The sequence below is a fragment of the Mauremys reevesii genome, linkage group 5, assembly GCF_016161935.1.
Source record: "Mauremys reevesii isolate NIE-2019 linkage group 5, ASM1616193v1, whole genome shotgun sequence".
Taxonomy (NCBI): Eukaryota; Metazoa; Chordata; order Testudines; family Geoemydidae; genus Mauremys; species Mauremys reevesii.
In genome coordinates, this window is record NC_052627.1 from 79437526 (window position 1) to 79463178 (window position 25653).

Sequence of the window (25653 nt, forward strand, 5' to 3'; positions counted from 1 at the left end):
GATTCTCTCTCCACCCAAAGGCCATGGCTACATTATGAGAGCTTACAGCAGCACAGCTGCACCACTGTAGTGCTGCTAGTGCAGACACTCAGCTGATGGGAGAGAGCTCTCCTGTTGACTTTGTTACTCCAGCTCCCACTAGCAGGGGCAGCTATGTCAGTGAGAGAAGCTCTCCCATTGACATAGCGATATACACACTGGCACTTAGGTCAGTGTAACTTATGTCATTTGGGGGAGGGGGAAGGCTTATTTCACCCGAGCAACATAACTTACACCAATGTAAGGTGTTGTTAAATTTAAATGTTTGGCTATGTGTACACAAGACAGCTAGCAAAGGGGTTGTAATAGTCTTGCACTAAAGAAAGTTTCAGTGACTAGTACTATGGAAACTTGCTCTAGTTTGATTGTCATTGCTGCCTCCTACAAAATGAGTGACATATGCTAAGATTTCCCCTCTCCCATCATTTGGAAAGTGGCCCGAGCCCTCTAAAAGCTACCAGACTATGCTCATGTCTGAGTGGGCCATTCCTATTACATTAAGTGTACTGCAAGGCACCTGGATTGCCATCTATTCATTACAATTCCAGCCCCTCCCCCCCGTTTATGCTGCATATTGCTGTACATAGTTACCAGAGGATCTTCTTTTAGCACCCAAGTCTAAAAGCCTGAACAGGGAAGAGACCCAGTCTAGAACCTCATTCCAGCCACGTATGAAACCACAGCACAGGAGAGGGTGCTGCTGCAGAAACTGATATTCACTTGAGAGACGGTCCTTCTAATATGAAGAAAAAGAATGTAAGTTTAGTCTAGGTAATTCATCTAGCACTTATGAAAGCAAGTTTTCCTGAACTTCTCCTCCCACCCAGGCAGAGGTCTGGTCTATACAGAGAAGTTACCAGCTAACAAGTCAGATGTGTGAAAAATCCACACCATCTGACATAACGATACCAACCTAGCCCCCAGTGTAGATACACCTATGCCAATGGAAGAGTGCTTCCATCCACATAGCTACTGCTGTTTGGGAAGGCGGTGTTCCTACACCAACAGGAAAACCCCTTCCATTGCTGTAGGCTGTGTCTATTCTACAGGATGCTGCCAGCCATAGCTCCAGCAACGTAGCTATGCCGGTATAGTCTTCACAGTTTAGACATACCCCTAGTAAAGGCTGATCAACTTACATTGGTAGCCCGTGGCCTCGAAGGGCTTAAACAAAAAACAGCAACAAGAGCTAAAGGAAGCCCAGCCACCCTCACACAAGCAACAGGGAAAGCAGAAGGCATAGAAGCTGCTGTATTGCTCCATGCCACTAGAGCTAGTGCAGCACTTTTCAGTCTGTGGACCAAAAGGTGAGAGGCAGAGAAACAAAGCTTGCAGTTCCAGGGCATAGAAAATAAAGTTTCAGATCCCAGAAAAGGGCATTCTGTTTTTCTGATCAATCCAAAGTATGTGAGTACCTCCAGCTACAAGTCAAAACCCAGAAGCGTTATAGTTATCACAGAAGCCCATAGTTTAGCACCTCCTCAGTGTGTCAAATGCAGTGCCGAACATGTTAGTTGAATTCTGTTCAGTCAGTTTTCAGTCTAAGAATGCTATGATCAGGGTCCACAGATCACAGGTTGAATTTCCAAAATGGTCTGGCACCTCCATTTGAAAATGTTTAGAGGTCTGCAAGTGAAAAAAGGGTTGAAACCCATTGTGCTAGTGTAAACCTCCCAAGACTAGTCATACTGATTCAACAGCCAGATTCTTCTAGTGATCCAAGATTGCTACACTGTGCCTGAAAATCTGGTCCATCAGTCTCATATGGCCTTCTGAGGCCTTGTCTACACTAAATGGAAAAGTCAATCTAAGCTATGCAATTTGAGTTACGTGAATAGTGTAAATCAAACTGATGTAGCTTAGATCTATTTACCACAGGGTCCACACTGCATGATGTTGAAGGGAAACTCTCCCATAGACTCCCCCTTACTCTTCTCAATCCAGCGGCGTACAGAAAATCGACAGGACAATGATCGGCAGTCAATTTAGCGGGTCTTCACTAGACCCACTAAGTTGAACACTGATGCATTGATTGCCACAGTGTCAATCCTCTGGAAAGTTTAGACAAGCCTTGAGTGTTCCTAATAGAGTCTATAACCTGCCCTTGCAGCAGAGTGAATTTGATCTAGCACTTAAGATAATTTTCTCTTTCTACCCTGCAAACTGCAAGAACATTGAGCATTAGAGCATTTCTCAGCAGTCTTTACACAGCAGCACATTGGGGAAGTACATAGGTGGGCACTCAATTCTGCCCTCAAATGTATGGTTAACTCCTTTTGAAGTTCATGGGAACAGCAGCTGTATTATAGTCAAAATAGTGTCCAAAAGATAATTTGAGGGCATGCTGAATTGAACATTAAGTTCTCAAGTCTGACAGTATAGCACTACATGACAAGACTCTGCCCAATCATTTTTTATGAGTTAGATAATGTGGTGCTACCAGCTTCACCTACAATAAAGATTGTGTAACTTATTATAACCAGTTGCTTTAATATTTAGACTGAGACTGATCCACTTCTGGACATACTGGACCACTCTCTCAATTGTTCTCACCTCCATAATCAGTAGGAAGCTAATTGTGAGTGCTTGTGCTGTCTCAGAAGTGAGGTTTAAGCCTATCATTCAAATTAGAATCAGCACATCTACAACTTTCTACTGAAGTGTGCAGCAACACCCCAGCTTCTCTGTCTGCAGTAGGTTCAGTCACAAAAAGCACCCAAGATGGGCATCATTCTGCAGAAACTTATTGCTGGTCATACACAGAAGCACTTTCCTGGTGTCACCAGCAACATAACTGACAAAATCATGTTATTTTATTCATTCTGATAGTTCCAGGAAAATACTGCTCAAAATGCATGTAAAGTCATCATATACCTTCTGAATGATGAAAGACAACACAAGAATTTGCTTCTTATGTGCACTTCGTCACCTGCAATCTCAGAAAGTTTAAGTAAGAGTCAGCCAAGTTCAATTTAGATCATGTCACAAGGAACTAGTGTTCAGGCATTTAAACTCCAATCCTTAGAATAAAGTCACAATGCAACAGATAAATAGACACTGCTAAAAGCATTCAGGACTAGAACAAGGAGCTCAATAAGTACCTTATTGGAAGTGAGTGGGTTCACAACCCTTACTATCACTCCTTGTAGACCTGATTCTTGTAATTCTATTCAAGTTCCCTCTTTATGTAAAAAGGGATTCCCTTATCCCAGGACTAAGGGCATGCCTTCACCAGCTGTGACAGTGCTTTAATGCAGCTGTAGTCCCAGCACCAGCTATAAAATCCCCACCTCTACAACGGGAATAGCCCCCAATGCTGGTGCACGGACACTGACACTTTACAGCGCTCGGGGGTGGGGTGGTGTTTTTCCCCCACACTCAAGTGAGAAAGTTGCAGCACTGTAAAGTGCCAGTGTAGACAAGCCCTAAGATACTATACTGCAGTTCCTTTTAAGCCACCTGCAGCAAGTGTAAAAGTAGTTTACTAGAATAAACTCCTTTCCACTAATCTATTGCTACAGCTTAACATGCAGATGCCAAAAACTTTTATTGTGGGAGCTATGTGATTTAAGAAAAAAAATATTAGCCAAGATGGTCAAGGATGCAACCCAATATTCTCCATGTCCCTAGCCTCTGACTGTCAGAAGCTGGAAGTAAAGAAGAAGGGATGATCACTCAATAACTGCCCATTCTGTTCATTTCCTCCAAAGTACCTGGCATTGGTCACTGTCAGAAGACAGGATACTGGGCTAGATGGACCATTGGTCTGACCCCTCATGGCCATTCTTATGTTAAGGGTTCTGGATGCAAGGATTGTAGCTCATGCAGAAAGAGCCTAAATGCCTTGTCCTGCAAGCCCTTCTCTTCTCCACAGGACTGCATGAAAGTGTTTGCAGAACAGGGCCTTAAGCGATCAGAAGTGATCGCTATTGGGAAAAATCAGTCACCAAAAGTGTCTTGGCTCCAAGTATAATTTTTTTTTTGCTTTCTGGTAAGGAAGCAATTTTCAGCTAGTGATAGATAAAGCTTCTAGTATAGGTGGCTTATGGGGCGGGAGCAGGGGCGGCTCTAGACCCCAGCGCGCCAAGCAGGCGCTTGGGGCGGCCGTTTCCCGGGGGGCGCGGCATTTGGCTCCGGTTGAGCTCCCGCTGGCATGCCTGTGGCAGGTCCACCGGAGCCCGGAACAAGCGGACCTGCCGCAGGCATGACTGCGGCGGGTCCCGTCTTCCCGCGGCTCCGGTTGAGCTCCCGCAGGCATGACTGCGGCAGGTCCGCTGGTCCCGGGCTCCGGTGGACCTGCCGCAGGCATGCCGGCAGGAGCTCAACCGGAGCCGCGGGAAGAGGGGACCCGCCGCGGGACCGGGGAAGGGCGGCGCAGCGCTCCGCGGGGCAGCCTACTTTCTAGAGCCGCCCCTGGGCGGGAGGGTGGAACAAAAACAAAAAAAGCCAACCATAATCTAGTAGGCTTTTAATTAAAGGTTTTTTGTTTGTTTTTTTTAAATGGACCATAGCTTGTCATTTGAAGACAAACTGACGCCCATCATTTAAATGTAGCAACTAAGAGTATAGTACTTAGTGTTGTGAAGTATCCCAATTTTGACAGATCAGACTGGGTTGGAAAACTGCAAGCCCCTTCCCCTCCATGCCTTAGAGGAGGGGTCTAAAGAAGTGATCAAGGCCATGCAGCAGGGCACAAGTTTCCCCCCCACAGTATGGACCATGTGATAAGGAAATTCTCATGGAACACCTCTCCCATTTGTAACTGGGCATACCACTTCCTCTCCCATTTGAGATTGCATAACATGCTTGGGGGAAGCTATAGCAATCAGTTAAAATATTTTCTTGGTATGTTGAATGTATTTGTTTTGACTACATTTTAGAAAATAGAACATGGAAGCCAGCCAGAGGCCCATGGACCTAGATTCTCAAGTACTACAGCTTCATTGGCCAGAATTCTTGCTTGTAGAACACAGGTAGAGAAAATAAAGTTTAAGAAACAGACTAGCGAAGAGTTAGTAGAGCCAGCCACATGCTTCATTGAAGTGTACTTATGAGCAGGGGCAGAAAAATCCATTAAGTGCTAGCACCAATTTTAGCCCAATACTATCATTCTCTCTTGATATTAGTTATCTACTATCCATGGTAATCTCATTAAGGTATCCACTGATTGTTAGTCATTAACACTCCAATTAGTTTATAATATAAAACATGTCAATTACCACACAACCCCCCGCCCCCCAAAAAAGGCAAAACAAAACCCACACGGCAAAGTTTGCGGTCTTCCAGTGCTGCAAGTAGTTTACAAAGGAGACCAAAGTGCCCCCCCACCCCCCATAACTGCACACAGTCCCTAGGAGCAGTTTTAAAGTGAAATTTTTCCATTTAGTAATTCATACTTTGTGATGCAACCAGATAGGAAGACTTGTAAGCTTATTCAAAAGCAGGAAAATTTGCTTAAGATAACTAGAAAGTCATCTCACTCCTTCCCCTTTGAAAGACTACTTTTGTTTTGCAGTAATATCAACCTTGCTTCCAGGACAGAGACAAAACCCAGCAACTTTTTGCTTTATGAAATTTATGACCCAGATCCAACCTAACATTTGTTGGTTTATAGTTGCAAAATAAGTTCTAAATGCCCAAGTTTAACATTTTTAGATTTAGTTTATTCACTGCACTTGTCAAGGAAGACTCATTCACTTTGTTTGCTCATACTCTTGACTGTGTACCTTTTAAAAAAAATGGAGATATACCGATCACATAGAACTGGAAGGGACCTTGAAAGGTCATCAAGTCCAATCCCCTGCCTTTACAGCAGGACCAAGTACAGTTCCTGACAGATTTTTTTTGCCCCAGATCCCTAAATGGCCCCCTACTGTTACTAATTAAATAGAAAGCTTTATTTTTCCCCAACCAGACAGGATCTGAACATTTCCTTAATTGAGAATAAGCATGTGCTGCTTTTCAGAGAGTGAGAAGTCATGACAACTCTTGCAGTTGACACTTGCAAGGCCAACAGCACAGCTCTAGACAGAGCCACATTATATGCTTAATTGGAACATTAAAATAAGCTATTTGGACAACCTGTACTATTCTTGTTTGCAAGGAGAGGTTTTTAAGTGTGCCTGTGTACTTGATGCACTTGTGCTTAAGGTTCCACAGATCAGGGTCCAAAATTTCTTGCCAAGCCACTTGAAGAGTATGCCCCCAGCCAGATTACAAATATATTAACATTAAACCTGTTCTTAACCAGTTAACTAGAGACTGCTTTGCTTGAACTGTGGAAGCCAGGGGAAAGCTTGCTAAAGCCATTTTAGAACAGTTTTCCAAACTAGGTATAGAAAAGTAGATAGGAAAGGTTAATGTCTAAAGTAACTGCCTTATCAAGCCCTATCATAGGATCCAACCACTGCATCTTGGACTCTACCCTGCACCAGATGCCTATGTTGCAGACACCCCTTTGGACCCAATTCTCCAAATATGCATGATCACCCATAGGTTCTCCTTTGAAATTCAGTACATATAGCTTTGAGTGCTGTGATTACACATTCTTGTTGAACACTGACATTTGAAGATATTGTTTGTCCTTAAAAGTCATAGTCCTACAAGAAGTTATTCTACATTAACCAAAACTTAGTAGCCCTTAAGAATTAATAAACCATAATGAGAGATTTCTGAAAAGCATAGAATATTTAAACATTAGTGGCTTCAACTTAATATGAAGCCTTTAAAAAGCTAATTTTACTTATTCTGTATTAAAAGACTGTACCTTTGATGGTTTATAATGAATACTGTACAAGTTCATACATCACACATAAGGGACACTGGTTCAAGTGTTAAATTCTTAGCTGTATTACTAGTAGCGTTATTAAAACCATTTAAAAAAGGCATCTAGTTACATTTAAGAAAGTAAATAGCATGATAAAAGTATCAGTTGTTTTAGCTTGCACACAGAGGTCCTGAGAGTTACATCAACCTAAAAAGGAGTCAGAGTCAGGCCCTGATATTAGAGTGGTCAGTTTCACTTTCTGGCTCCAATACACATTACAGCAGTGGCTCTCAACCTATATGTGGTCCACAATGTGTTACCTGGTCCACAGGCTGAGAACCACAGCAACCCCCCCCACACACACACAGACTCTTATGCCCAGTGCCTCCTACCCAGAGACCCCTCCACAAAGCAAGGACAGGAGTGGAGCCCTGGGTGGCGGGCCCTGCAGCAGGGACACTGGACCCCACTGGACCCTCAGTGGGGCTGGCAGCCCCGGACCCCGCACTGCAGGGATGGCCCATGACACCAACCCCACCACACCCTGCAGGACCCACCAGGCAGCCCATGGCCTTCAGCACACAGTTGGGCCACAACTGTGTGCTAATTGGGCCACATGTTGAGAACCACTGCATTACAGTAACCACAACATTTGGACTATAGACCCTTCAGAAAAAGGTGTGTTTAAACAATATTTAACAAAGAAAGGCATTAGTCTAAGAGCTTTTGGCTTTAATTATAAAACTTCAAGCCAGTTTGACCTGACAACATCCCTTTGGAGTAGAGTTTTTATTCAGTCATTGAAAGGAGGGAGAACTAGACCTGCAGAAACAAATGCCACTTAGTTTGGTGAAAAAGACCTTCAGTTTACATGCTTTAGGTCTAATGCTTTCCTTAGCTTTAACACAAGAACAGCCTCAGATTGTATTAGAAACCCTGCATGGGGCGGCCTCTGATCCTGTATCACTGTTGTTGTATACAAGACCCAGAGAAACGAAACTGACCAGTCCAGTTTTTAACCTAACTGAAGAGACACAGATGTCTGAGGAGCACACTTCAGTAACATATTAAAAAGTAACAATGTTAGAATCCTTAGAGGGTTAATTCTAGTGTTCCTTTAAACAAGGGAAAGCTAACTCATACCAAGGGATGTCTCACATAACAATAACCCCAGCAGTACAATACAGCATAGCATTGACCTGTACAAGTCTACCATTTCTTAGCACTAAGCAGAGGTTGTTGAATTAGATGTGACTTCTGAAATTCCAATTCAGCAGGATCACTAGGTAGTTTTCACTGAAACTCACCACCACACATGGGCCTGTATCCGCAGCTTCTATTATAGAAGTTCAGCAGTACTCCCTCTAGAACAGCATTTCTCAACCTTTTTGATACCAGGGACCAGCTTGCTGCCTTCTTGAACTGTGTCAGGGAGATCCCAGGGACTTGCACTGGTCCACAGAGCCGTTGTTGAGAAACACAGCTCTAGAAAACTAGACCCAACTCCCCTCCCACAAGACTTGTGCTCTTTTGTTCGCACTAGTGCAGGTTTTGCTTGTGGAGTGCACACTCTTGTGGTGCATAGCACAACATGAACTGTCCTGCAGCGAATCCATGAAGCCAAGAGTACAGTCACCACGCAGAGACACAGGGATGGAGCGTTTTACCAGCCCATTAGCCTCCCGTATTGGCGCATCCCTAACGCACGGAAATGGAGAGACAGCTTTCAAGCCATCTGATCAGCCACAGCAGCTTCGGGCTGAGGCCCCTGCCAGCCCCCCAGCTTCCTGGGGTGCCGGGCAGCCCGCTCCCCTCCCGGCGGGCCGGAGGCAGACAGCGTCGCGTCACCGAGAGCGATCGGCCGCGGGGCGCCCCAGAGGCCCCGGGCAGGAGGCAACACCACCGCAGCACCAGGGGCTCCCTGGCCGGCGCGCTGCGGGAGGGCAGGGGAGCAGCCCCCGCCGCACCGCGCCGCGCCGCCGCAGCCCGGGAGGGCAGAGCGCAGCCCCCTCCCCAAACACCCCCACGGGGAGCAACGCGCCCGCCGCACTCACCGCCCGGCCTAGCAGCTACAGCGCTGACGACCAGCCCCCTCCACACTGACAGTGCAACGCCGGCGCCCGGCCCGCCCTATTTAAGCCGCCCCCACAAGCCGCCGCCGGAGCGGCGTGGTGCGTGTGCGCCGCGCCCGCCCCTCTGCCCGGAACCGGCGGGCGCTAGGGCCGCGGGGTAGCCGAGCCGCCGCGGGCCAATAGCGAGGCAGCGGGGCCTGGGCGAAGGCAAGTAAACAACGGGCGGGGCAGAAGGACCCAGCTCCATCCCGGGCCCGGCAGCGTCCTGCCCAGAGCGAGCCCCGCTCCCAGTGCTTCCCGCGATTAAACGCGACCCCGGGCGGCGTCAGAGACGGGCCAGGATCTGTTTGCTCAGGTCCCGAGTTAATGGCAGCGAGAGAGGAAAACGGAAGGGGGGGGGGGAGGGAGAGAGAGTGCCTCTGTGCAGCTGAGCTTTGAAAATGCGGGGTGGAGGAGACAGGCAAACAGCTATTCCAGAAACAGGGAGTTGCAAGGAAGGCTCATGTTCCAACGGCGGGGAAACGGGGTGAAGAGATCTAAAAGGAACAAACCGGTGTCACTCGTCATCAGTCCAGATACATAACTCTCTCTGAGGTTTCTTCTCCTCTGCCCAAGTACACATCATATCCCCAAATCTGAGTTCACAGTTTCACAGCTCCGAACTGGACCATAGCTGGGGAGGTCTGTTTCTATGACTCACAGCGCCCTACTTCCCCCAAACAGTGATTCACTTTCCCTCTCACCTCTATAACTTTATAGACACTTTTAGGTCAGTATAATCTATGTTACATTAGTATAGTAAACAGAGTAATATTTATATTAGGAAAGGAAGATGTCTGGGAAAATAATACCAAAAATACAGAAGCAGGCCAAACTTGAATGAGCAGAAAGGAATTTTTGTAAATCCAGTCAAATTTGCACAGAAAGAAGAGAAATGTGGTAGTGGCTGTTCAGAAGTTTAAACATGGGATTAAAGACTGAAACCCTAGTGACCAATGTCATGTGCATTTTTCTCCATTGTTAGATTTTACAAACAAGCATCAAGTAATTAGTACATAAATTGTTCCCTGGCGGTGCGATTGTAAGACTGCTGTAAAAATCCAGCATTATTTCATCCACATCTTTAGTCAGAGTGGTTGGAAAATAAGGGCCTGGTTTTACAAAGTACTCAAAGCGTCCTCTGGGAGCTGAGAGAGATCAGCCACACAGGAGACACTCAGCATCTCACAGATAAAGAAATTGAGGTAAAGATTATAAGTTTATCAGACATCTATATTTGTTTCTGGAGGAGTCCAGAAAGTTGCCATCCATGGTGGATTTTCTTGTATTATCCAGACTTCCTGAGGATAAACATATGCCCATGGTTACAGGACATTAATGGATTCCAAATTCACTTTCATAGCCTGCAAAACTTCATCATCGCGCAATAAAGAATCACAATGTGATAATATTTGTATGCAGTTATGGCATTTTAAGCATTGTAATCTGTCATACTGATGCCAAGTCACAATACAAACCTCACAATATCATAAGGGACAAGTTATAGAGAGGAACTGATAAAGATACTATTTACTATTACTTATACAGCATCAACATACTGATGACATGTAGCTGTTGAACTACACCATTAAATATGGTTGTGATGACCATGCACTTCAGATTAACATGGCAAGGAATCGGTTTGGAGTCTGTTACTATGTAAATAGATCAGCCTAAAGACTTGGATTCATAGCTGGTTTAGTTGATGTGGGAGAGATGTAGAGGAGCCCTGCCTAAGCCTTCTGATCCCACTGGTAAGTGAACATTGAAACCCTGTGATTCAGGTGCAAAACAAACAGATCTGTCATTAGGAGACTGAATTCCTTTATCAGGAGATGTAACACATCCCAGTGTAGATTCCCATTCTGGATGATCTAATTTTTGCCTGCTGAGCCAGTCGACTGTAACTTTCATTTTTCCCTTGGATGTGGAGTGAATTTAATTGCACATTTTCTGCTGCCCAAGTCATCAGGAGGCGAGCTTCTCCTTGAGGAACTCTCCTTTGTGTATTCACATATGACCTGACTGAGGATTTGTCTGGCATGATCAGCACACAAGGAGAGACTAGATATGGGAGAAGAGCCTTGAGACCATATTGGATTGCCCTGACCTCTCTCCAGGTTATGCTGTGCTTGTTCACCTTGTTTGGATCAGATCTCTTGGACAGTATTCAATCCCACATGGACATCCATATCTCCACGCTTGCATCTGTGGTGATAACTGTCCTGACTGGTTCACCTGTTGGAAAGCCTGACTTGAATCTCCTTGGACTCATCCACCATCTGAATGACTTGAGAATCCTCCTGGAGAGACAAGGGGAAGCTCTGTAGCAACCTCATGCAAGCACAGGCTCACACAAGAGGACACTGACCCCAGAACTGACACAAGTGAATAATGGGTACTTCCCTTGAGAGGCAGACTGTTTGAATAAGATTCCTCAGCTTCTCCTGGTTTTCCTGCAAAAAAAACCTTTGTAGAGGACAGTGCCCATCTCCACTCTGAGATGGTGAATCTGCTAAGATGGTGTTAACTGACTTAGTCACAAAATCATAGCTTGGCAGCATCCTTATCACCTGAGTGGTTCCATCTATGATTTTGACCCTGGATGAGGCTCGATAAGGAGATTACACAGGAAATGGTAGATGTGGACCCTTCCTGTCTGAAAGCAGCTATTAGTAGTATCTGTACTTGTGGTGCGGTTGCCAAACCAAAGGGTAAGGACCTGCACTGGTAGTGTTGTGTTTCAAGAACAAAGCACAGGAAGCATTTGTGAGACTGTCATATTAGGATCTAGAAAGAGGCATCCTTCAAATCTACTGAAGTCATACAGTCCCCTTTGATGATGGCAGCTAGTGAGGATGTTAAGGTCTCCATCTTGAATTTTGATTTCTTCATGGATCTGTTGTAATTTTTGAAGTAGAGAACTGCTCTGTAGCCTTAAGGCTTTTTTGGGGACCTGGGGGCAGGAGAAACTAGGAACAACATGGAATATCGGCCTCATTTCCTCCGCATTGCTCTCATTTATAGGAGATCTAGGATGGCTGTCTGCAGAGCCAAACTCCTCCTGTTCTTCAAGGAGCAACACTTAATTCTACATGTTATACCCCAGGATGTTGTCATGTTGTACTTCATGAGGGGGAACCTGGCACTAAGGATTATCTCCCATATGCACACTATGAGGGTGAGTCAGGAACCATGCATTGAGGAATACCTGCCCAGCTGCAATCTGCAGATTTCTGTGGCCGGAGGGAAACAATTTCCCTCTGTTCCTCTGAGAGCACCTCCTAGAGGACTCCCCTGAATCACTCTTCAAAAAGATAAATGGGAGCAGAGAGGGCTCTTTTTGTTTCCTTAGAGCTTTTTATTAGGGTGTCACAGGGGTCTTAATGTCCGTTTCTTAACTCTTCATTGACCCTCCTCCTCCTCAGATGGGAAGAGAAAGTTCAGACTGAGAGTCCTCTGGGGAGGTGAGGGGAACTTTGTGATTACTCTTTCAAGGAGCTTTCTCACCCTGAGAAAGGGGGGCAGGGTGTCATACTGGAGCTTGTGCTGGACTGGGTCTGAAGTGGGCTTTCCAGGCTCCCACAGTTTGTTCAAGGAAGGTTCCTGGATGTGGCCTGGGCACAGGCTGACCCCATCCCAGGAGCACTAAGGCGCCAACCCAGGAGGTTCAACAGGAGTCTTTAGCCCACTTGCCGCACTGGGAAACAGCACTTAGCTGATAGTGCTGGCAATCAGTGGCTCAGGGAGTAGACTAGTTGGGTGGGGGGAGGGAGGAGTGCTGTGTAATGGAGGGAGAGGTTGTGCACAAAGGTCCTTACCAGACTCTCCTTAGTTTACCCTAGGCCCCTGTCCATAGCTCCCTGTCACTGCAGCAGCTGCAGAAGAGTGGCTGGGGAGCTGTTCTGCAGCCAACAGTTGGTGCTGTAAGCACAGGCATTAGCAGCTGGGCAGGAAGCTTCCCAGGCTTTTTGATACTGTGCTTCACCCTATACACCCTTGCATGGGGGAGCCACTGCTCTCAGGACTGCCTCCTGTGCCAGCCCATGGGTGCTAAGGTGCTGCCAGTTGCTTCCTGGGAGCAGTCTTGCTCTGGAAGGGAAGTGGGAGGAAACACTGCCTTGCCCAAGCGTTTGAGGTGGCCTGGGTCTCTGCAGAAGAACAGACACAGATTCCCAGCGAACCAGCCACTCCATTCACAGCGAGGTGCTGGAGATGCAGCATCTGGCTTTCCCTCTTCTTAGTCTTCTCCACCAAACCACTCTGTATGGGTGAGCAGGGGGCACAGAGAGTCCCAGTGACCAAAGGGATTCCCTTTCTCCCCACTGCTGATAAAGACAGACCTTGACAGCCTGATTGTTTTAAGCCAGTTTTTTTCTTCTTTAAGTTTGCTCTGCAGCAGGCAGAAGCTGGTCTGCCAGCATGAAGATGATGAGGCAAATGAAAAGCTGGCAGTTTCTCAGAGAAATACCTCTTACTTCTCCTGCCAGTGACTGATAGACAGGTTTGGTCTGCCTCCAGGTTTACTAGAGCAGATACCCAATGTAAAAGATTTGTGGACCTCGCTACAAATGAGAGAGGGAGTAAAATAATTTAGCATCATACTTTGAAAATGCAAATTTTGTGGAGGAGAATAGTCAGTTACCTACTGTCACACTTTGTGAAGGAACCATACTTCATGACAATTCCCAATCCTAAACATTGCATGTTCTGTCTGCATTCTGGTGCAGTATGGAAAGTATGTGATAGCTGGAGGAACTGTGAGTGAGCCAGAGTTACTTTAATGACCTTTGTTACAAGATCATTGTTGCAGCTTTGCATTGCTTTATCTGCATACTTGAGCAGCCCACTGAATTTGGGAAACTTCAGCCTAAATTTTATGAAGTCATACTATGTATGTATATTGTAGATTGCCATGGCTTTTCTAGTCTTTTCTTGTCTTGTGTGCATTGTGTTTCATGGTTGTTGTCAGGGTTTTTACCTGAGACTGGTTTAGGGTTAAGGCTCATCTTAAATGTTTTCCTTACATACATATCTGTAATCTTTTACAAGATGCTGGAAGGACTTCTAATTGTAGAGACTACAAATCTATCTTGAGGCTTACAATTGTATTATGAGGATGTGTGGTGAGCTGAAAAATATTTCCTAGGAATTACTTCTATAGCTTAATAAATAGCCCCTTGCTCCTCTGTATGTTACCTTGTCACTTCACTGACTTTCATGTTATGTGGTTCATAGATTTATAGATTTTATGGCCAGAAGGGACCATTAGGTTCATCTAGTGTTATCTCCCGTATAACACAGGATACAGAATTTCACCAAGTGATTCCTGCATCAAGCCTATAACTTCTGGTTGAGCTAGAACATATCTTTTTGAAAGACATCCAGTCTCAATGTAAAGACTTTAAGTGACAAAGAATTACTCCCTCACAGAAATTTGTGCTTTATTCCTAGTCTGAATTTATCTAATTTCATCTTCCAGCCATTGGAACTTGTTATACTTTGTCTGCTGAATTAAAGAGCCCTCTAGTATCAGAAATCTTCTCCACATATAGGTACTTACCGGCCATTATTAATTCAACTCTTAACCTTCTCTTTGATAAACTAAATAGATTGAGCTTTTTTAGTCTCCCACTACAAAGTAGGTTTTTGAAATCTCAGATCTCGAACTCTCAAATCAATCATCACTTCCAGTTTGACAACATCTTTTTTTAAAGTATGGACATCAGAACTGGATACAGAATTCCAAGAATAGTCTCACTAATGCATTAAACGGTGGTAATAGCCCACCCTACTTCTACTCAATATTCCCTTACTTAAATCCATGGATCGTATTTGCTCTCTGAAGTTGGCCTTGATCAGGGAGTTGGGTACTGAGGAGAAGAGGAACATAGCTGGCTTTGTTGTACTAAAATAATGTGGTGGAGATAAAATAGCTGGAAACAGGAAGGAAGGAGATTCTTCCTGGCTGTAAATACAGCAAGGAGAATATATGATCATAGCATTCTTTGTATTCTCCCATAGGGGGAAGCTAAGGAGTTTGGTCACTGTGAGCTAGCTTGAGCTGGGAATCTTTAACTAAGAAGGCATGCATAAGCATATTCCAGACTTGAAACTAACTAATGCTGCCCATGTGCAAGGGACATGCAGTTCTTGAAACCCATTTCACACTATAAGATGCCACGGTCAGCTATAGTGGGCAGACATAGGAGGATCTGAAATGAGATCCTGGGTACTGGTCTGCTGGTGCAGAGACCAGCAGTAATGTGGATATCAATGAGCAGATTACCCAAAGTGAATTTCCAGTGAAATTCTTCCAGAAGAAGAATACCTGAAGAAGAGCTCAAAAGTTTGTCTCCTTCACCAACTGAAGATCCATCCTGATAGACAGGTTGGTCTATTCCTTTGTTTCAAAGTATCTGCCTCTATTTGCATTTAGAGGGAATCCACAGAGGGAGAAAAAAAACAAGGGGGTGTTATGTAAGGAAGCACTTGCTTACTGTTAAAACATTTACTTGATGTCTTAAAAACCACTGAATTGGATTGGTCCATGGATGAAGCCTGGTTATTTAAGTTATGGATTTTTTTTCTTGATGGGCATCTGCAAATGCAATATTTGTAACTGTGTTTGTAAAAATCTACTTTATAACCTTGGGAGAGGGCTACAAGTCCTGATAATGATACAATTGTTCTACTCCTTGCAATATATTTGTCAAGTGAAAATGTATGAGAAATCTTACACTGTTGTCTGTTTGTATGCATAGCGAGATTTTGCTGAATGGGGAAAACTGGTGAGAAATGGTGAACTAAGACCCCTGCACATTCCAAAATGTAAACCTGTAAAAGCAAAAATGAATTTGGGGAATTTCTAAATGCTAACAGCTGTTTGGCCACATCACAAAACCAACATGTAAGTTGGTATGATTGGCAGCTTTTCACAGTACAGGGGTTGGAGGGCAAAAGTGAACTATACTGGCAGAGCTATGTGCCACGGTTTGCACAGCGCCAATCCAAACTATGCCTGGCTCATGTACCATCACTTTCATTAGGTAAACTTAGAAAGAAAAGTCAGGAACTTGATGAGAGCCATGAAACATGGATTTTTTAAAAATGGGACCCCTATCCAGGAAGAGTGTTAATCTTTAGAAGATACTAGAGCAGGGTGGGCAAACTACAGCCCGAGGGGCACATCCGGCCTGCGGGACCATCCTGTCTGGCCCCCGAGCTCCTGGCCCAGGAGGCTAGCCCCCGGCCTCTCCCCTGCTGTCCCCCCTCCCCAGCAGCCTCAGCTCACTTGCTCCACCGCCGCGCAATGCTCTGTAACGCCACCAGCCACCAGTGCTCTAGGCAGCGCTGTAAGGGGGCAGGGAGCGGGGGAGGGGGGTTGGATAGAGGTCAGGGGGGTTTGGGGTGGTGTTCTGGGGGTGAGGAGGTGGATGGTGGTTGGGGGGGGAAATGGAGCTGAATGGGGGCAGGGATCCCAGGGGGCAATCAAGAAGGAGGGGGGGTTGGGTGGGATGGCAGGGGGCAGTCAGGGAACAGGGAGAAGGGGTTTTTGGATGGGGCAGGAGTTCCAGGGGGGCCGTCAGGAATGAGAGGTGCGGTTGGATTGGGCGGCAGGAGTCTGGGGGCAATCAGGGGACAGGGAGTGGGGATGAGTGGATGGGGCAGGGGTCCCAGAGGGGCCATCAGGGAACGGGGGGATGGAGGGGTGGATGGGGCAGGAGTCACAAGGGGGCAGATAGGAGGTGGGGGCTGGGCCATGACCCCCTTCCCTAACCAGCCCTCCATACAATTTACAAAACCTGATGCAGCCCTCAGGCCAAAAGTTTACCCACCCCTATACTAGAGGCTTTTTGATAGGGAAAACATTTTGGGGCAATCCCTGTTGTTCCTCCTATTTTGTTTCACAGTTGTATTGAGCAAAACCAGTTCACTTGCAGCTACTGAGGTGTCTTATTTCTGTTTACTGAATGCCTCTTCTTTCTCCTATGAGGTTTAGACCATGGCTAAACTAGAGAGCTTGCAGCTGCGCCATTGTAAACTCTCTAATGTAGCTGATCTAAGCCGAGGGGAGAGAGCTCTCCTGCCGCCTTAACTATTCCAGCCCCCGTGAGTGATGGCAGCCCTCCCACCGACATAGTGCTGTCCACACCAGTGCTTAAATCAGCTTGAGTTATGTTACTCGGGGGTGGCTAATTCACACCCTTGAGCAACATAATTTGTTGACTTATGCTGTAGTGTAACCATAGCTTTAGCATAAACTCACTAAATAAAGATATTTCTCAAATACTGCAAGTGAAATGGAAATCAACTACTGGGGACGGAGATTACTGCTCACTTCAACTGAATACTTCAAATGTGCCTTTTCAAATTCAAAAGTCAACTAGCCAACTAAATGGTGAACATAACAAGGAAGTTTTGCAGTTGGTTTTGTCAGTGAAATTTAATGAGCTCAGCAAAACAATTGAACACTATAAGCAAAATAAACATTCCTGGCAGGACCCGGTGTTTGAAAAAGTATGTTATAAAAAGAAAAATCAACACATTGTTATTTCTTGGCTTTCATAACACTCCCCCTCAGTGATAAAGGTGCTTTTAAAATGTATGCTAAAAGCAAAATGATGATGATAATGTTGGGTCAGTTTACTTGAATGTGCCTCATACACTAGTGTCACACGGGCTGAGTTAAACCTCACTAAAAGTCAGGGGCACATCCGATACCCCTCATTATAGATAATAGCAAGATGCCATTAAGCTCCTTTCTTAACAAGGTAGCTTAAACAATAGCAGCTTCCACCCAAAATACAAGCATGTCACTACACAAATCAAAGGCACATATGGGCAGAAGGGTTTCTCTGGGTATTGTTTTTGCAGGTTTTTATGTCTGTGAAAGAGAGCGGAAGACCAGAGAAGCTGAGAGAGAAGGAAGCAAGGAAACACTAGACACAGTCTGAACAAACACTGGGAGCATGGCCCTATAAAAAGCCTACAGAGAGCTTTTTGGACTGACTGCTGGCAAAAATGGGATTGGGGCAGTGAGCAAAGAAACTCACTCATGTTGTTTGATTCTTGTTCAGAGAAACAGGACTTAGTAAGTTCTTTGTAAACAAATGAGATTCCATCAAATAAATACCAGACTCTATCATCAGTTTCTCCTCCTGATGAAAACAACCCGTATGGCTCCAAATTTTGGCCAATCCATTGACTACTTCAATTAGAGTTTGTGCACGGGCAGCACAGTCTCAGGCCCAGAAGCAGGGCGCATTGTACTGTTGCTTGCATGGCAACTGTTTAGAAACCCTTTGTTTCCAACAATGTGCAAAGACCCAACTCTGCTGCTGATGGAATGTTCGCATTTGGATAATGTTGGTCTTATAGCCTTTGAACATATGTTAGTCCTTCCAAGACCTGCCAGCTAATCACTGCATTACACATACTGTAAGGATTCTTTTAGATGCCTTCAGTTTAATGTTAGCCCATACAAAAGATTGAACTGGGTCTGGAAAAGAGCTCAATCTGAGCCTGATACAAAGCCCACTGAAGTCATTTGGAGCCTTTTCAAATTGACTTCAGTGTGCTTTTGATCATGCCTTAATAAATGATCTGAAAAGGCATAGATCTGTTAAATGTTTGGGACCAAATATGTTTCAGAGAAGCCTCAACCAAGCCTCCATTTGTGTACATGCAAATATAATTTATACACACAATCCATCATTTGCAATTTAGAATGATGGACTGTCACCTGCACACAAACAATAATGCTGAAAGCACGTGTAGAAGTGTTCATTCAGAGAAATGGAAGACAGATTTTGAAAATGTGGCTCTATATTTCTTTTGCAGATGATCAAACGTATGGCTAAATTCATAAACCAAAGAGGTTTGCCAAATATCTGGGAGAAAGACCTGGGAGTCTCTTTCTCTGAAAGTGAATGGATGGTAGGCCTTGCAGATTATCAGAAGCTTCATTCAAATGGTGACACATATCTACAAAGAGACAGAAAAACTCCAAAACTGAACCAAAAGCACCAACTAAATGTAAAAACATTAAAATTATATCTACCTACCTATTAATTTATACCAGACTTGTCACCATAGTAATTTTCAGACCAACCTTTCTTCCTGAAGTATGAGTTTGCCTGGAGACAAAGTGCATGTCTTCACTGCAGTAAACTTGAATTATCTACACTTGATTTAGTTCTCTTGAGTTAGCCTGTCTTGACTGAGAGTGGCCACGCTGTGAAACGACACCTGAGTTGTTGCATGCATGCACATGCTGCACGGCACTAAGACTTCTAGGGCCACATCCCATAGTGCTTTGTGCTGCAGTAAGCATAGTTGCTCTCTGAATTCTTTCCCAATGCATTATGGGAGAACTTGACTGCCTTTTTAGGCACATGAGGGGAATTATGGGAAGGCATTGCAGGACTAACAGTACTCAAGTGGGGCTAGCTTGTATCTGCACTGCAGATGCTGAGCTGTGTTCACTCAAGTTTTAGCCTATTACCCCCCCACACACACACATCCAGGGTAACTCAAGGGGTTTTGTGTGTGGTCAGGAGTCAAGGGCAACACTCGTGTTATAAGTCAAGTTGGCTTTGCAGCGAAGACAAGCTCTTAGAGTCTTTAGTGGGCTTTGGATAAATATGATTAATACACACCCAAGTAAGAAATTCCAAAATAATCATGCTGCACATCTTCCTTGAAGAGACAGAACAAATGCAAGGATTAACAGACTATATAGCTAACGCCCTTTCCGCATACTTCATTTACCACCCATTCATCCTACTGAATCACACAGCACAATATAAAAAAAATATATTATCTTGCTTCCATGAATAAAAACTACCTATTCAACAAGGTATGAGGAAGTCCCTGATGGTATTCCTGAACAGTAACAGGAAACATGGTGTGTGAGTCTCTCTTTGGTAAAGTAGTATTAGGAAGTAGAAAATAAATGTTTTGGCCATGATTGTGTCCCTAGAAACTGTAAATGGTCAGTACCCACCATAAGCATATCTCCACCTGCCTACATAGAATTGGGAGGTCAGCCACCTGAGTGACCTGGACTCCCTGTCACTGGATGCTGGGGATCGTGAACCCAGGCATGGTGAGAGAAGCAGGGCTATAGGGACAAATAAATTGTGCATATTGTCCCACCAACCTGCCCTACGAGGAATCTGCATGACATTATCTTGTCTACCAAGCCACCTCCCCTGCTGTCCCCCCTGACCCGCAGCCTCATCTCACCATGCCACCAGTGCTCTGGGCAGCGGGGCTGCACGCTCCTGCCAGGCAGCGTGGCTGCAAGAGCCACTGGCTTGCCCCGATGCTCTAGACTGCGCGGCAGTGTGGCTGGCTCCTATACATACAAAATGATAAAGTCTAAATTAACTATTACCACTCAAGAAAGAGATCTTGGAGTCATTGTGGATAGTTCTCTGAAAACCTCTGCTCAGTGCACAGTGGCAATGAAAAAAACTGACAGAATTCTGGGAATCATTAGGAAAGGGATAGATAAGAAGAGGGAAAATATCATGTTTCGATATAAATCCATGGTATGCCCACAGCTTGAATTCTATGTGCAGATCTGGTCACCCCATCTTAAAAAAGATATATTGGAATTGGAAAAGGTACAGAGAAGGGCAAAAAAAATGATTAGGGGTATGGAACAGTTTTTGTTTGAGAAGAGATTAATAAGACAGGGACTTTTCAGCTTGGAAAAGAGATGACTAAGGGGGGATATGATAGAGGTCTATGAAATCTTGATTGGTGTAGAGAAAATGAATAAGGAAGTGCTATTTACTCCTTCACATAATTCAAGAACTAAGGGTCACCCAAAGAAATTAATAGGCAACAAGTTTAAAACAAACAAAAGGAAGTACTTCTTCACACAATGCACAGTCAATCTGTGGACAGTAGGAGAGCCAGGAAAAGAACTCAGGAGGTCTCTGCTCTAACCGGCAGAAAATTTTGCCTAAGTGGTAGTAGCAATGGCTCTGGTAACTTCAGCTGTTTGTTTAATATTCTGTAATTTGATTTTTACTATTGTGCATATTCCTAAAAATCAGTGCATAACATTATCACTGTGCTGCCTCTGTGTAGCACTGTACATTGTTTTGGGCCTGACAGATATTTTATAATTGAAAAGGGATCTTAAAGTGGTGGAGCTTTTTACTTTTCTGGTCTGAAGTTCTTTGTGCTGGTTGGCTTAAGCCAGGGGTGGGCAAACTCTTTGGCCTGAGGGCCACATTGGGGTTCCAAAACTGTATGGAGGGTTGGGTAGGGAAGACAGTGCCTCCCCTAAACAGCCTGGCCCCTGCCCCCTATCCACCCACTCCCACTTCCTTCCCCCTGACTGCCCCCCTCAGAACCCATGACCCATCCAACACTCCCTGCTCCTTGTCTCCTGACTGCCCCCTCCTGGGCCCCCCACCCCCTAACCATCCCCCTGGGACCCCACCCCCATCCAACCTCCCCTGCTCCTTGTCCCTTGACTGCCCCGACCCCTATCCACAGCTCCATGCCCTGACAGGCCCCCTGGGACCTCCTGCCCCTTATCCAATCCCCCCTCCCCCGACTTACCATGCTGCTCAGAGCACCAGGACTGGCAGCCGCGCCACCTGGCCAGAGCCAGCCACGCCTCCGTGCTGCCTGGCAGGAGCTCACAGCCCCGCTGCCCAGAGCGCTGGCAGGACGGTAAGCTGAGGCTGCGGGGACGGGGGATAGCAGGGGAGGAGCCAGGGGATAGCCTTCCTGGCCGGGAGCTCAAGGGCCGGGCAGGATGGTCCCGCGGGCTGGATGTGGCCCTTGGGCCGTAGTTTGCCCACCTATGTGCTAGACTGACAGTCCTTGCAACTGAAGTCCTCTTTTAACAAAGAAAGGTACAACTCAATCAGCAACAGTACAAGCGTCCTTACCCTGTACACCAATGTGCTTCCAGATTGGCCCAGAGGGACTACTTGCAGGCGTGAGAGGCTCTCCATGCCCTTTCAATGAGTGGCCTTTTAGCTGACACTACCAAAAGGGTGCCAAGGCAAGTACTGTCAGTTAGGATGGCTGTTTTCATCATATGGACATCTGTGTATTTTCCAAGGACAATGTTCCTAATGAGATGTTTTATGAGGGCCGTATATGCATTCAGGTGAATTTTATGTTGGTTTTATGTGGAACACAATTACTGGAGCCTCAAAACTGTGGCAGTTCTCTGATTGTCTTTTCTCTTAGGATACAAAGAGGGCAAAATCAAGAAATCCACTAAATCCTATATTTTCTTCCCCATACACTACAGTCCTTCATGATGTTCCATAAATACATGATGATGGTTTGTCATAAGGTTTCAATATTACAAAAGAAGAAAGAGCACACTAAGACCTATTATTAATAGTGAAAAATGTATATAAAATAGAACTAGTTGAAATAATGGAAAATATTTTTGGCCAATATTTACACAAGCTTAAACATGAATTTGCTATGGATATGTTTAATTCCAACAAGCATTTCCACTCTAATCAATCTTTATTCACACAAATGTTCATGAAAGCAAATTTCAAAATCATGTGCACATATATTCATGAAAGGTAAATTTTAAACAAGTAAATGAGCTAGTCATCTGGCTGTGCACTTTGCAACAAGGACTGCATATGCAAATACGCTTATTTTGAATCAACAGCAGTAATAACTGAAAAAAACCACCAGTAAGTACACTTAGTATATTATATATGGGATGGGACACTGCTACACATAGCAGGGGGAGATGACTTCAAAACCCTTAGCCACAGCCATGATACAAAAGCAATTAAGCCCAAGGTCAGAGAAACTTTTTTTATTTGAGGAGGGGGCGAGAGTTAAAAAATAATAGCTAAATTGGTCTGCTTCTAATGAAATAAGATAAATGACCTTCTGTTCTAAACTCAATGTTTCCATTCTTTATTAATATAATGCCTTATTTTTGGGGGGTGGGGAGTTAGCCTCCCCCACACATCCTCTTGTTGTCTACACCCATGAAGCCAGACCAGGATCTCACCGTACCTTTCGTAGTTACATCCATGCATGCATTCACTCACCATTGCTTTGTGTGAATGAAATGAGAGAAAATTACATTTAGACTCTGCATCCAGATAATGAAGTCAATATTTCAAAAGCAGCAACTGATTTTGGGTGCCCAGCTTTCAGCTATGTTTTCACTGCCATAAAAGGAGTGTTTTTACAGCAAGATAACTAAGGCATGTTAGCAATCTTGCAGTAAAATCCTAAAGAAGACATTTTACCTCCGTGTAGGTAGGCAAGGTCAACATTAAAACCTCTGATTATTTGCTATCACTGCCTAAATTGCTCTCTCTCTCTCCCTGATAGATTCCCATTTCCAGTGGCTTCTTTAGGCCCTCCCTGGTTATAACAAGTACACTCATCCAAGCAAGGAACAAAACAAAAATAAATCACAGTTGAGCAACACACATCAAATTTCAAATATAGCGAATCCGACATCAAATACAATAAACTGTTCACAATCAATCCATGCAGTAAAATCATTTACACTGTCCCAAAAAATGGCAAGGATATTTCAAAAGTGAATAACTCTAAGGACATTGTGATCTGCTTTATGAGCACTCCCCCAGAAGGAAATTCCTGACAGGTCTGAAATCTGGGTAAACAGCCTGAAGTCTGGATTACAGGGAGACTCCTGCCCAGCTCTGTGACTCTCACCCACAAAGACACCCTTTCCCTAAATAGGTTCTGGTTCCCAGCTAGCGCAGGTGGCCTTACAGGAAAGCAAGATGGCTTTCTCCACTCCAGTGTGGTTGAGAGGAAGCAAGTAGGTATACACCTTCTTACAGTGTCTTCAGGGGTTCTCTTTCCCCCCCCCCTCTTCTGTGGCTTCTCCTTGTTGGGTCCCCTTCCGCTTTCCCTTAGTTGCCTCTATTCGCCCCGGGGTGTCTCCTTTTCCTCATCCCCATGGGGATCCCTCTTCCTCCCCGCTTGTGGTCTGCCCCTCCTGCTCCTCTGTAATGCTTCCAACCCCCATGGGCTGCATTTCCTCTTTCCCCCACAAGGATCCCTCTGACTCCCTTCCCCCACCTGCCAGTGTCCTGGTTCTCCATCTTGCTGAGGGGCTGTCACTGCTGTCCCAGGCACAGGCAGGGGCATCGGTAGGCAACCACCACTTAGTCAGGCCTTCCTTCCTTCCTGGCAAACCAGAAGGGTGGGCAGGGAAGAAGAGCAGGAGGAGAAGGACAGGCAACCTCTGGAGGCTCCGACAGGGATAGTGACACCTAGGAACAGGAGGAGAGATCTTCAGCCAATATTTCCCAGTCACCAGGGCACGAACCAAACGGGATCATGGAGAGGGAGACAAGGTAGAAACCAAGGACTGTGCTAAGAAAATTGGGAGTGTTTGCAACTATGGCACTTGTCCTCTCGGCCTGGGGTGAGATCAGGGCCGGTACAAGGAAGTTTCGCGCCCTAGGCGAAATGTCCACCTTGAGCACCCCAGCCCTGCGGCAGCTCCCCACACCCCCCTCTGCCCTGAGGCGCCCTCCCCACCGGGTAGTCGTGTGGCACCTCCCCACCCCAGCTTACCTCTGCTCCGCCTCCTCCCCAAGCACACTGCCCCCACTCTAATTCTCCTCCCCTCCCAGGCTTGCTGCGCCAAACAGCTAGTTGGCGCTGCAAGCCTGGGAGGCGGGAGAAGTGGAGGGGAGGAACACTGTAAAAAAAAATTGGGGGCACCACTTTTTAGTGCCCTCAAATCTTGGCGCCCTAGGCAACCGCCTAGTTCGCCTTAATGGTAGCACTGGCCCCGGGTGAGATTATGGGCTTCATCTCATTATATGTAAGCTGATACAGTAAATTGGCTGTCAGATGTTGTACTGGGAACCCCAAGCATTCAAAAATCATGATGCTCACTCAAATATAATGAAATTTCTGTAAACAATAAATGTGGGGCTTTTTCTATTTGGTTTCTGTTTGAGCCTTTAGGGGACACGTGGGTCACATTTTCAAGCTTTTCTCCGCCATGATTGCTAGAAACTTACTTTTTTTTTAAAAGTGAAAGCTGAGACTCTCACCTAATCACATGCCTTCAAAGGCTGGTGCTTTAAGCAAAACACCAAATATCCTGAGACTCGTGATGAAATTCTGCAGATAGTAATGACATTCAACCCAGATGATTACTGCCAGATTCTTTCACTGCCTGTCTTTCTTTGTACCATCAACTGATGTATCATGTGTGACCAAACTGTTCTGTGTGCGTGAGCCAGGTTACAAGTTCCTGTTGACAGTGACTGTGTTCTTTTATGTGTTTACACAGTGTCACGCACAGAACTTTGGGCTCAGTAAGTACTAAATAATAATAATATACTGACCTCAAACCAGTGACACAGAGAAGATGAGTAATGAGATAGATACCTCCATATTCCATAACCAATATCCCCAACCATCCCCCAGCCCTTCAAAAGTGTTTTAATATGTCAGGAGGGCTTTTACCCACAGATTTTGATCAAAAAGAGCAAAGAATGAAATTGTGCTAGACATAAATATTATCCCTGTCAGATGTTCATTTTTTAAGGTTTTCAGAAATGAACCCCAGACTCAAAGTTGTATGTCTATTCAGCAGCTGCAAGGTGTGATTCCAAGCTTGGGCAGACATACCCACACTAGGTCTGCTTGAGCTAGCATACTAAAAATAGCAGCATGGCTGTAGTGGCCTGGACTAGTCACCTGAGTACATAGTCAGGG

General features: G+C 45.3%; 2 protein-coding genes across 5 annotated transcripts in view; one reads left to right on the forward strand and one right to left on the reverse strand.

Annotated features, from left to right (window-relative positions):
• The window catches only part of ACSL1 (acyl-CoA synthetase long chain family member 1), a 66781-nt gene extending 57789 nt beyond the window's left edge, over positions 1-8992 (reverse strand). For 2 of the 3 annotated variants that reach the window (XM_039540512.1, XM_039540510.1), the window contains exon 1: positions 8860-8992. The gene's annotated coding sequence lies outside the window, so the exon portion shown is untranslated. Of the gene's footprint in view, positions 1-630; positions 776-8859 lie in introns of all 3 variants that reach the window. The other variant, XM_039540511.1, reaches the window with a different exon arrangement.
• HELT (helt bHLH transcription factor) overlaps positions 1-25653 on the forward strand; it is a 172679-nt gene that overhangs the window by 64578 nt on the left and 82448 nt on the right. The window lies entirely within an intron of this gene.